This window comes from Ciconia boyciana, chromosome 7 (genome assembly GCF_034638445.1).
Source record: "Ciconia boyciana chromosome 7, ASM3463844v1, whole genome shotgun sequence".
NCBI lineage: Eukaryota > Metazoa > Chordata > Aves > Ciconiiformes > Ciconiidae > Ciconia > Ciconia boyciana.
Genome location: NC_132940.1, coordinates 34,279,137 through 34,291,175, shown reverse-complemented (window position 1 = coordinate 34,291,175; position 12,039 = coordinate 34,279,137).

The window sequence follows — 12,039 nt, the reverse complement described above, 5'->3', positions numbered from 1 at the left end:
CAAAGTGTTTCAGGCACAGGTATTTAAATTCCAAATGCATTTGATGCTTACTTTTAATGCATTGAAGTGATTTTTCTATCCAAATACTAGAGTTGAGAGAAAGGATAGGTTAAAGGGTTATATTTCTGAAAAAAATCAGAGTATTAAATAGGATATTTTTTCAAGCTGATGTCATCAGAGGTGCAGATGGCAAAATGCAAGTGCAAGACTATTCCAAAACAGTAACACAGTGGCTTGGACTGTCTCTATCAGCCACAGTAGACTAGTAGGAAAGTGGACAGATGGGCTGATGTAGCATTACTCGGGTATGAGCAATACAGAATATAGGCATCACTCTGCAACCGAGCTTCTGATGCGTTGTCTGTTGTACTTGACCTAAGACTTTCTAATCATGTAACTATCATCTCAAACACTTTAGTAAGGAGTTGAGACTGCTAGTGTTTCCGGTATAGCTGGCAGCAAAGTAAATTGTTCTGCAACTTGTTGAAGAACCAGCATAAATTCAAACCTGTAGATATTAACATAGTGCAAACCTGAGCTTCATTCAGTTTGCTTTCTATAAGGAAGACAGAACAAAATTGCATATTATTCAACCTCTGATGAAGCTTGAACACTTATTCCTAAAAGTACATTGAAAAAGAGTGCGTAAATGTTGTGCCTAATTTGCACAGAGTGAAGAACAAACAGGAAAACTCAGTTATTTGCAGTACTTTATAAATGTGATGATAAATATTTCATTTAGGATCTTGCTACAAGTAATTACTAAATGATCCTAGGAAGGCATCAAGTAGGAAAATTCCCTAAATTAGTTATTTGCATCAGTAAAATGTATGCCTAAAATAATAGATGATATTGTAATGTATTCCCGTCCATTACATCTTAGTGAAAAACCACAAAAGATCCAAGCCTTTTTTTTCCTCTGTGTATAATAAATTTTAAACCTTATAATGCTTTTTAATTCCCAGGAGTTACGCAGAAGGTAAGTAGTTTCCCATTCTAAAAGAGTTTCCGAATATGTACAAATCCTGAGGGTTGTCTTGGGGCTTTATTGAGATTATTGTGGTGTTTCTTTCCAGTATTTTTGATGAGAAAAACATGAAGGGCAGACTGGCACTATTATCTGACTATCCTGTTTGTAGTGGTGTAGATATAGCATGAGCCCTTTTTGTTTCACCTCAAATTTACTGAAATACATAGTGACTAGAGGGTATACAGTGTTGGTAGTTGCCTTCTGTTTTGACCAGCTGCATTATTAGATCCAGTGAAAAATTGGGCCAATTAAGGTAAACTTTAAATATCATATGTTAATAAGAAGCTTAGCAGCAGTGTTACAGGCAAGCTTGAACCTGGAGCAGCAAAGTTCAAGGAGATCTTAGAGGACATAACTGAATCCTGAGAGGCACTGAAAGCATAAATGAATCCCTCAGTATTGGTGGAGATGATGTATTGGTTTGTTTAGCCATCGGGGCGTTGGTGGTAATGGGTTGGGCTGCAGACACAGGACGTGTGAGAAGTAGAATTTGGCATCAGTGATCAAGCTGCCAAATTGTAGGCAGTGGGAACTAACTGGAATATACAGTCATGAAGGAAACGGGAATGGCCCTCGCTGCCAGCAGATAGGTTTATGTGTTTTTGTCTTTGGGAATCCTACAGGGGTTGGGTGAGATGGCTGTGGAATTTGCAAAGGTTGCAGAAGTTTGGCACCATTTTAGGACTGATGTTATATTCATGATGTTCTGTTCCAGGGCTCTGGCTTGGGCTGATGACTCTGTGTTACTTAATGGTAACGCCCTAGCGTTCTTCTCCTGAAGGCTTGGGTTACTCAGCAAAGTTAATTATGTGGCCAGATAAAACTTTGCGGTTATTGTGACATGTTGTTGAGATTTTTCTGGTGACATTTAGACCAGCACACTTCAGAAATTCAGGGTCCTGGACTCAGTGAAAGTAGTCTAAAAATATTAACCAAACCGCATGGTCTGATAGAGAATACTGTGAGCATTGTTGGCTGCCCATGCACAAGTTACTGAAGCTAAGACAGGTGAAGAGAGAGGCTGTGATAGTAAGTAAAGTAATGGAAAATGCAAGAGGAAACCATAGAATAATTTAGTTTGTTAGTTCTAGCAAGGAAGGGCTTTGATTTCTGTGTGTAAATACCTTCAGGCGATAAGGATCTGAGGACTGAGGAAAAGAGTTATTTAAACTAAAGAGCAACAGCAGCCAAAAGTCAAGTAGTTTTAAGCAGTTTGTAAGTAAGATTATGCAGGAAATTAGAATAAGGTTTTTTAAGCATTGTGTCACTGAGGTTTTGAAACAGCCTTCTGATCAAATGAGTTTTAAGATGGAGCTGGATGCATTTTTGAATGAGGTGAAATGCTGTGGGAGAAGGATCTCAGTGATGCAGGAGTTCCTTCCTGGTGTCCGTCCATTGCTGTCCTCTTGGTCTGCATCACTAAAAGAGAATAGTGAAATTGAGGTTGTATTATTAACCTGTTGTGATTTTGCGAGCCTATTACTGTAAGATGGTAGAGCGGGGACAGTTATTTTAGAGACATTACTTCACTGTAAATGGATCTGATTAATTTCCATTTACTAAGTCATGTATCATGGCCATCTGTTGAAGATTTGGGCAGCCAGTAAAACTTTGCCATTACATAATTATATGGAGAGGCAACAACAGTCATTTCCCAGCTTCCTGTCACTGAAGCACAAATGCCTATGGCCCTAATAGTTTACTTGAATCCCTTTCGTGCTGGGAGTAGTTACAGCTTTCTCAGTGGCTTAGGGTACCCGGGGCAAGGAGGGGAGAACTTCTCACTTGTTCCTCTGAACTTTGTCCTTCCACTTCTGTGAACTCTGTGCTTCACTTACTGGTTTCTCTTGCTAACTGTGAAATTTAAGCAAATTTTGATGAGAATAAGAGTAAGAAAGACCATAGGTACCATAGTAGTTGTAAAAGATAAAGCATGTAGCATCTGCAGCTTTCTGTGTCATATAAAATTTTATAAAAATATTCATTCTTGCTGTTCAACACAGTTTCCCACCCAGTTTTTTTTTAGTATCAGAAGGAACGTTTAAGTTGATTATATTATTGTTGCAGGTGATGCTGTTAGAGCATCTTGATCACAGTACAAGGCCGTCTTTTAATCCAGTTTTGGAACCAAAGCTAAATTTAAACTTGTGTCTTCTTAATGACAAAGATAATCTCTCTGAAAAATATCTCTCTGAAATACCAGTTTAGGTTAATACAAGATAATTTAAACGCAGCTTTCCTAGTTCATGTATTTTGTAGCAAAATCACATCACTAAATAGTGAAGAGTGAGAAAATGTAAATATTTGCCATTAGTCCCTCCTTATAACTGTTGAATGAAAGGAAATACTTGTATTGGCCCAACTGTAAAATAAGGTTATGTTCTTTTGAAGTCCATTTCAACCTTACATTTGTAATTAAAGCAGTTTAGTTCATGAATCTCAAACTTAGCTGTTTCAGTTAATCTATGAATAGTCACTTGGACAATGAAGATGTCCATAGAGCATGATAAATATCTGTAGTTTTCACTCCCTTTTTCTCCCCCCCCCCCCCCCCCCCCCCCCTTTTTTTTTTGTGAACATCGTGCATGTTCACCCTCTGGGACCTTTGACTTCTGCCAGGACGGTAGTTTGCTTGTGATTCATATGTGAACTTCAGAAAATATGGACACTTAGTGATGATTTCGGGGATATGATGTTACTTCCATCCTTTTAAGCTTTTTACATTTATATAATCACTGTGCTTGGAATAATATTAAAGAGCATTGCAAATAACACTTACTTGGAGCGATTACTCTTTCACAAGACTGTCTGGCAGATTGCAGGGCTTTACCAGATGTTTTGATTTACAAGTACTCTTGCTCATCTTACAAAGTAAATTATTTTAAATAGGACCAAAACAGCTTAAGAAACCCCCACTGCATAATAGGTAAATGCAATCAAATATTTTCTTTACTTACAAAAGCTATCTATGGAAAACTGGAGTAGAAAATTCACTGAATAACTGTCACATCAATGCTGCTACTGGCAGCAAAAATGACAATTTTTGTAGTATTTGATTTTTTTTTTTTGGTGTTGCAATACATCAGATTTAATCTAAAAAATATAAATCAATGTCTTCTGAGAACATCTAGAACAGAAAAGATCTATCTATCCCATGATAATTCAGGCAATAGCAATGATTATTTTTCTCATCAGAGTCTTTCAAAGGTGATCTACAGCTTGCTTGGAACATAGGGCCAAAATTTGACGTGATGCTTCAGATGAAATTGTATAATAACTAAAAAAAAATGAAACAAGACTACATCGCATGTCTTGCATGCAATGCTTCGGTTCAGGTATCAGTAGGAAGCTTTTTCAATCTCCATGTGAGAACATTAACTCTCATTTAGCTGGTGATCCTCAGTAATACCTTGGTTCCTTTTGAAAAGCAGCCATAACCAGGCATCATGCATGTTATATTTGCACAATTGTGTTTCCCTGTCTAACGTGTAATGTGTCGGTTTTGATCTTTGAACAGCATCCTGTTTTTTGGGGGAGTATCTTCAATTGATCAACTTTCTTTGCAACTCTAATCCTAATTTTGCCCTCTACCTTTTGGGTCATCTGCTAATATTTGCCCTGCCCTGATCATTAATAAAAACATGTAACTCGGGTACTGAAACTGGCCCTTGCAAAAGTCTACTGAATGTAAAATTCCAACTAGATAGTAACCAAATCAGCAGTTGACAGAAGTCTGGCCTGGTAAACTAGAGTACAAAATGTGTGATCCGTGGTTGCCTCCCTTATTGTAATTGTATATTTTTGTCCACTATTAGAAGCCTCAATGCAAGAAATGTCAGGTGCTTATTTCTGTTGACAGTCTTATAAATATTAAAAATGCATATTCCTTCCATGCTCGGCACAACACTGAAAAAACTAGAATTTCATCCCAGAAGTTCAGAACTAAGGTCAAACCTGTAACTGCAGATGGGCTTTGCTAATTAGCAAAGCTTTTTGATACTGTGTGTGTTCTGCTCTCATCAGAAAAATTGAAACAAAAGAATGAAATCCCAAACATATTACAAAAAAAACCCCAAACCTATCCATTGTTTCAGCAAGTATCGACTGAAATTCTGGTTTCTGATTTGAAGTTGTCCCAGTGTGCTGTGGAAGTATGGTTGCATTTGTAAGTGCTCACATACTCTGTAAGTAGCTTCTCAGGACCTTGTCAGGAGTCAGTGACAGCTCTCACTTGGACTAAATCTGTAAATCTGTGGTGTAATATGAAACATGATCTGGTGTTTGCTTATGCCCTTTCTCATTTAAATCTAGAGAAGGTATTTGATTATTGGGGGTTTTTGGTACTGATGAGAGACACTCATGTTCGTTGATGTTCACTGATTTATGGAATTTTTTTTCTCTGTGACCATTATTTGAGACCTGCAAATGCAGGTGGCAACAGCTGTTATTTGCAGTACATGGAAAGTCTAATTGGGCCATCTGCACCCCAAAGCTTATTGTACCAGTCTGGGTCCTTCCTTATGGCACCACTAGTCTGTCACTGTCCACTCCTGTGTGCTTGTACTTAGCAGCAACAGGGACTCATTTTAGTCATATCCTGCCAGCTAAAGCTCTGTTTTTGTTGATAGCAGTGTTCATATTTTCAAGAATACTCCTTCTGCATGACGGGTTTTGGTGTAGCATCAGTAGGCAAATTTCAGTGCATCACTTAGATATAAGATTGTGACCCAGAGGAACCCCCTGCCCTTTCCCTAGGAGCATGTGGCAGAACAGGTCTTAAAATCCACGCATGCACATCTTGCGTGTTTTCTGCCTGTAATGGAATGGAGTTTATCTGGACTTTAGATACAGAGTTTGTAAAACTGAAAAAAGAAAAACAGCTATGCTGGTTTTGGCTGGGATTGAACAACTCAATAACCAACCCTTTCATAAGGGAAATCATTATAAAAGTGCTGTTTACCAACATGATGTTACACTGGAAGCTGTTTAATACCTTCCAAAAATAATTTTTTAGATAACTTATACAGAAAAAGATGTTAGACTCCTTTCCTGTAGTTACGCATTTCACTATCTTTGTTGTCTTTTACCTCTAATGACATTGTAACAGAGGAGTACTCTGGAGAAGGATTTGAAAGAGCAAAATTAAGTGCTTCTGTGTGTGGGGAACTTCTGCCAAGTATGAAGGGCACTTTGAGAGGAAGAGCAAACACGTTTGAAAGTCTAGCAAGGCTGTTTATTGACAGTAAAGAAAACCGGTGGAGGACTTGAAAGCAAAGAAGTAGCAGCTTATGTTATTAGACTAAGATAAAGGTCTTTGTAGCAGCAATCAGAATTATTGTGAGTGGGGGAAAAAGGATTTGCTGTGGTCAGAGAAGAGGTTATTGCCATTATTGAGAGATGGCCGGGAAGTCGATGCTCAGGCATATAAAGCTTGTGCTGTAATAGTCATTACAGCTTTTTAGGTGTGAATAGAGATGGCTGTATTGTTATGATGTATAAGGAAAAAAACGTTGACTTCAGTGTAATTCAGACCAAATGTCTAATTTGAAGATGTTGTCTGGGTTGTGTATCTGAGTATCAGAAGCATTTGTTGAAAGAAACAAAGGCTGGCAGAAAAGCCAGTGAAGAGACACTTTTGGTTTTGCCAGGTTGTGCAGACATCCATCCATCCATCTGTCAGGGGACGTCAGGCTGAGGTTTATTCTAGCTAGAAGAAAAAGGTATGGGTTTTTCTCACCTCAGCTTTAAGTGGTCAGAGGTCTTTGTCAAAATGCTATCAATATTTGCATCTTCCACTTTTAGCGCTATCTTTGCTGGAAAACTAGCTAAGTACCAGACCATGGCACTAAGGGGTCATGTTAAGCATGGAATAAATCCATTTAGAGACATATAGTGAGAAGCTGTGTAATAGGCCCCAAGTAAAGTACTATCTTGTTGAAGATAGTACAGCGTGTATTATGAAGTGTTATGCAAATTAAATGCCCAGACACAGCCAGTTCTTACTCATACAAATACTTGTAAAAATCTACTGGTGGTTAATTTATTCACATGTCTCTAGATCATTAAAATGTCTTAGATTTTAGCATGACTGGTTTAGATTCAAGTTTCAGGCTGGAGAACCAGTGATTGTTGTTTTCTATTAATTCTTTTCTAGCACACAACGTGGGAGCAAAACCAGTACTATGTGTTTTATTTAGATAATCAACACAGCTTTATAAATAAACAATGGCTAGTCTGGCAAGGGCTTCACTGCTGAACCTGACTGTTCAAATAACAACTTTACTTCTCAAAGAAGCTAGTTCTCGGCAACATGCAGGCTGTTTTTACTAGCTGCTCTGCAGATACGCTTTTTCATGCTGTGGTAATTCATTCTGTGATGTATTCTTTTTGTCCTGTGTATCATTTTCAAATCTCTATCAGGAAAATTCGTTTTACATCAGCTCTAAGTAACATCTAATTTTTGCTACTGTTCTTAGTATCTGCTGAGAACTGTTTATATGATTAAGAGATATTTTGATTAGATGTGGTATCCAATTCGAAGGCAGTCAGGGGTTTTTAGCAAGGTTGTGACTGGCTTTCATTTGATGTGACTCTTTGGTAATCACTGATGGCTCTTTGCTTGTCTATAGTAAAGCTACCACACATGGTAAAAATACCATGATATTACCTTGCTGTGCGTTTCAGTTGGTGAACACAAACCACTTCTGTGCTACAGCCTCATCTATTAAAGGACAACATCGTTTATGCATGCAAAATCTTTTCAAAACATGAGCTGCAAAATCTTAGTGGTAATATTTTGGCAAAGGCTTTGCAGGGTTACACCCAATTTGAGGTTCTGTATCAGTCTCCGCATCACTGAGAGCATTGCAGAGGAACCAGTAAGCAAACCACAAATGTTTTCTTTCAAACCAGGCCAGAGCAGAGAAAAGCAATCTGACCTGTACGGTTGGTAAATATGTGAAGATTTGTGAGCTAATTCTGTAGTGGACAGTGATGAGGAAGGATGAATAAATTTGATGTAATCAGAGTTTATTTATTCAAAGTCCAGTTCCTTCAAGCAGAAGAGAAATCAAAGAGGTGATAGTTTTGTCGCAGATTTGAACATCTTTTCAGCCTATCTCCTACTTATAAGCTCTCTAACATTTAAGATTTGTCCACAGGTGGTGAACTGCTGGAATTTTATGCAGAAAGAGTACTGTTCTGGTACAAGAATGCCTTGCCCTCCCTAGTTTATCACTAAGGCTCCTGTAGTCCCTTCAGCATGTGTTTTTAATTTTAATTTCTCGTTATACTTTTGCTTCTTCCATTTCAGTCACTCACACGGTTGCATCAGAGCACTCTGCATTTTCCTCTTTGGATGCAGAGAAGTCCCGTCTGGTCACCTGCTTTCAGTGAACAGCTGGAGCACTTCCGTTGTTTCTGTGGCATTTGGGAATTCATTCTTCTCCCAGCTTTTCCATCCTCGCTTTTTAGATCTACCACATCAGATTCTAGAGGCAACCTGGCTAAAATCCTGTGATGGCTGTGAAGGCTGTTAGAGAGAGGAACTTTGATGGTGCTTGGAACCTAGCTGTGTTTTATGCACCACTGTGTTTACTAGGGACAGTAGTAACTAGGGTCACTTACAGGATTCTTCTCCTCAGGGATCCTGGCTGGGTTTTGCCTCTGAAGTTGTAGACCCAAAATTAGGTACGTTATTTTTTTGAAGCTTTTACATACAACTTTAAGTGTTTGCCAGTGGGTGTGCTACAGTTTTGCGTAGCAAGAGAGTTTGGCCTTGCTTTAATTATGGGCTAGAGCATACCTATACAGTCCAGATCTCTTGATACCTCTCAGGCATTCTCTGTGAGAGGCTTCCTTGAGACACTTCTTGTGATCCAATCAGAAGAATGGCTGGACTATGGTTTGTATGATTGGGCCTGCTATTCAGTAAGCTGTTAAAGGTTTGGAGGGGGGCTTGTCTCCTTCCTTAGCTGGCTGAACCCCTCTGAATTCCAGGCGAACTCTGCACATCACGTTTACTGTGTGTTTTCATAGGCAGCATACAGATTTAAAAAAAAAAAAAAATTCATGTTTGAGAGAGATTCTACTCAAGATGTCTTCTCTTGACCTGTACCTAAACTAGTCTGTAACTTCAAGTGGGATGAGAAGCTATTAATAAGGAAGCCAGCTGCATCTCACTACATTTCAAGCCACTTAGTTAAGCTATCAAGAACAACAGGAATTGTGCAGTCCTTACTCTTGTGTGCTAGGTCTTCCCATTTTAGGAAAGATCTCTCTAACTCAAGTGCTGTATTTGCTATACTTTTTTTTTTTTTTTGCTGCTTATGCATGTTTTATCCAAGAAATTATCTCAATTTGTTCTCAGTCCAAAAATGGCCACAGTTTTATAATCCTCACATACAGTGAAAAATTAACAGATTCTCTTCTCCTTGCAGTAATCACACAGCATTACTTAACAGTACTTCTTAACCTTTGCTCTGTAATCCAAAGAACTTCTTGGCTTGATCATGTTTCTGATGCCCCCATCATTTGGCTATTCATAAATCATCATTTGATTCTGCATTTGTGTAGAACACTGAAGAACACTTCTTTTTATCCATCTGCCTTTATCTGTAAGCAGGTATTCTTTGTTTCCCTTTCTAAGACTGAATTATAAAACCAGAAGAATCAGTTGTGCAGGCTGTCTGGCACCAGTTGTATGCTGAACTCCATGATCTGAAAAGCAATTGGAGTTGTGCTAAGAAGTGTGTCCAGACATGCAAATATGTTTATAAAAATCTGCTGGCCAGTTAAGGATTACATTTAACATTATTCACAGGGCATGGCTGGATATGCTGTGCTCAGATGTTAAGTTTATTAGTGCAACGCTGCTGGATGTGTGATGTGTAATACCCCATTTAGCTCGGGCAATCGGCTGGCACTCTCTGGTGTTTCCTTTCTGTTTCACCTCACACCCAGAGCTACCCTGTGCCTCAAAGTTTGTCCAGGGAAAGAAAGGGCAAATAAAGTTGTTCACTAAGGGCGTCTCATAGCCCATGTGGAGCAGGAGCTCCACATGAACGGAGCATTGCTGTGTGGGCAGGAGTTGAAACCGTCTCTGATTTCCCAGCAAGAACTACAGCTGTGCCTTAAGCAAGTCATTGACTGTTCAGGCTCTTCAGCATTAATGAACATTGGTGTAGAAGGTGTTTTAAATTTCCAGACTTTAGTGTTTGATTTCTCAGTGCAGTGCTGAATCATTACAGATGGTATCCATTTGGTTTTGTGCTGAATCAAAAATCTCATCTGAAGCAGAGGTTGAAGCCCAGAAGGCTGGAGGAGCCTTCATGGAGGAGGCTTGCTGCAGAAACAAAGCATGGGACCTGCCCAGCAGCCCTCACCCATCTATACATTTGTATTTCACGGTATCTCGGCAGGGATTAAATGGAAATGTGCTAGATGGATTTCTTTTGCATCTCTTTGCCTGGGTGATAACCCACAACCGGCATGGTGTTGGTGCTGCGTACCTCCTCACACAGCGCTGCATGTCCTGTTCTCCGCCTGTGTGCAACTGGGGGGCGGGTGGTTGGATTCCAGCCTCATAAGCTAATCCGTGGATTTCAAAGGTCATAATATGCCAAGTTTTTATTGGCAGCAGCCTTAGATTTGAGCTGCCAGAACTAGAAATGCCTCTGAAGTCAAAGGGTACCAGAGCTCCCATTTGTACCCCAAGAGCAGAGGCCTGCCTGTAATTGCCACGCCGATGTGAGAGCGATGACGACCATTTTACTCATTATCCTGCTGCTTTGTTTAGCATCGACTGTCTGGATCTTACTTGGCAAGTGGACACTTATCTGTGAAGCACTGCTACTCCTGTCTTTTCTGAGCATTGTTTCTCATCTGATAACTTGTTTTCCCTTTAACACACAATGCTATGTATTCTGTATTGATTCATTGCTGTACCCATTTAATAGCTTTTAAGTTCAGCCAGTGTGTGAAGAAAAGCAAAACCCCAGTGGATTTCCTCTCTCAAGGGATTGGCAAGCTGGATCGCTATAGAAGGTGTGATGGGGGATACCTTGCCTGTCTTCAGTTCCTGAGCGCCTGCCACGTAACCAGTGGTGGTGGTTGCGGACTTTCTATCCTCTCTGGCAATTGGCCCCAGTTTCATCCTTGAACACCTTTTGTGCCTTATTCCTCTGCTAGAACTTATATTTGGAAGGAGTTGCGCAATTTTATTTTATTTTTTTTTTTTTTCCAAAAAGTGCTGCATCTTAGCATGTAGTTTCCTTTCTGCTTTAATAAGGAAGGATTGTTTGTGGGAGGAAAATTGGGTCCGGTTGTGCCCTGACAAAGGCTCAGATGTGGCAGGATGTTTTCCTGGAATATATGTATGTGTGGCCTGGGCGCTCTTGGGCAGTGCTGTGGCAAGCAGGTAGCTGGTATCTAATGTGTGTTCACCTGGAGGTGAGCTTCAGGGAGATTTGTGTGCCCAGCTGCATGCTGCTGAAATGTCACAAGATGTCACACTTAAACTACCAGCATGTGTAAATTAATCTTTGTAATGTCTAAAACACATTTGCCATCTTTCATAGGGTAGATTTAATCATGGTAGTGTAGTTAATTAAATGTTATGTTTGTGCCTAGGAAAGGCCCAGGAATGGAGGAGGGAGCCAGTGTCACAGGGTGGTGTTTCAGGGATAGGGTCGGGAGAAAATGCTGTGTTACCTCCCCGGGGAATCAAATGAGGCTTGTACAAAAGGATGGTAGCACAGGCACCAGGTAGCACTGAACCATTAGCTGTTTATTCAGCACGTCTCTGAACTATCCCAAAACAATTGCTTTTACTGGGACCTCCTTTTTTTTTTAAACTACTATTTCTTGTGGTGGTGGTGTTTTTGGTTGTGTTGGGTTTTTTTTGTTTGTTTGTTTGGTTTTTTTTAATAAGAATTTAAGATTCTCATATACTACTCTTAGGATGCTAGGAAGAGTGTTTGCTCTACAATTAAGTAGACAGATTAAATTAC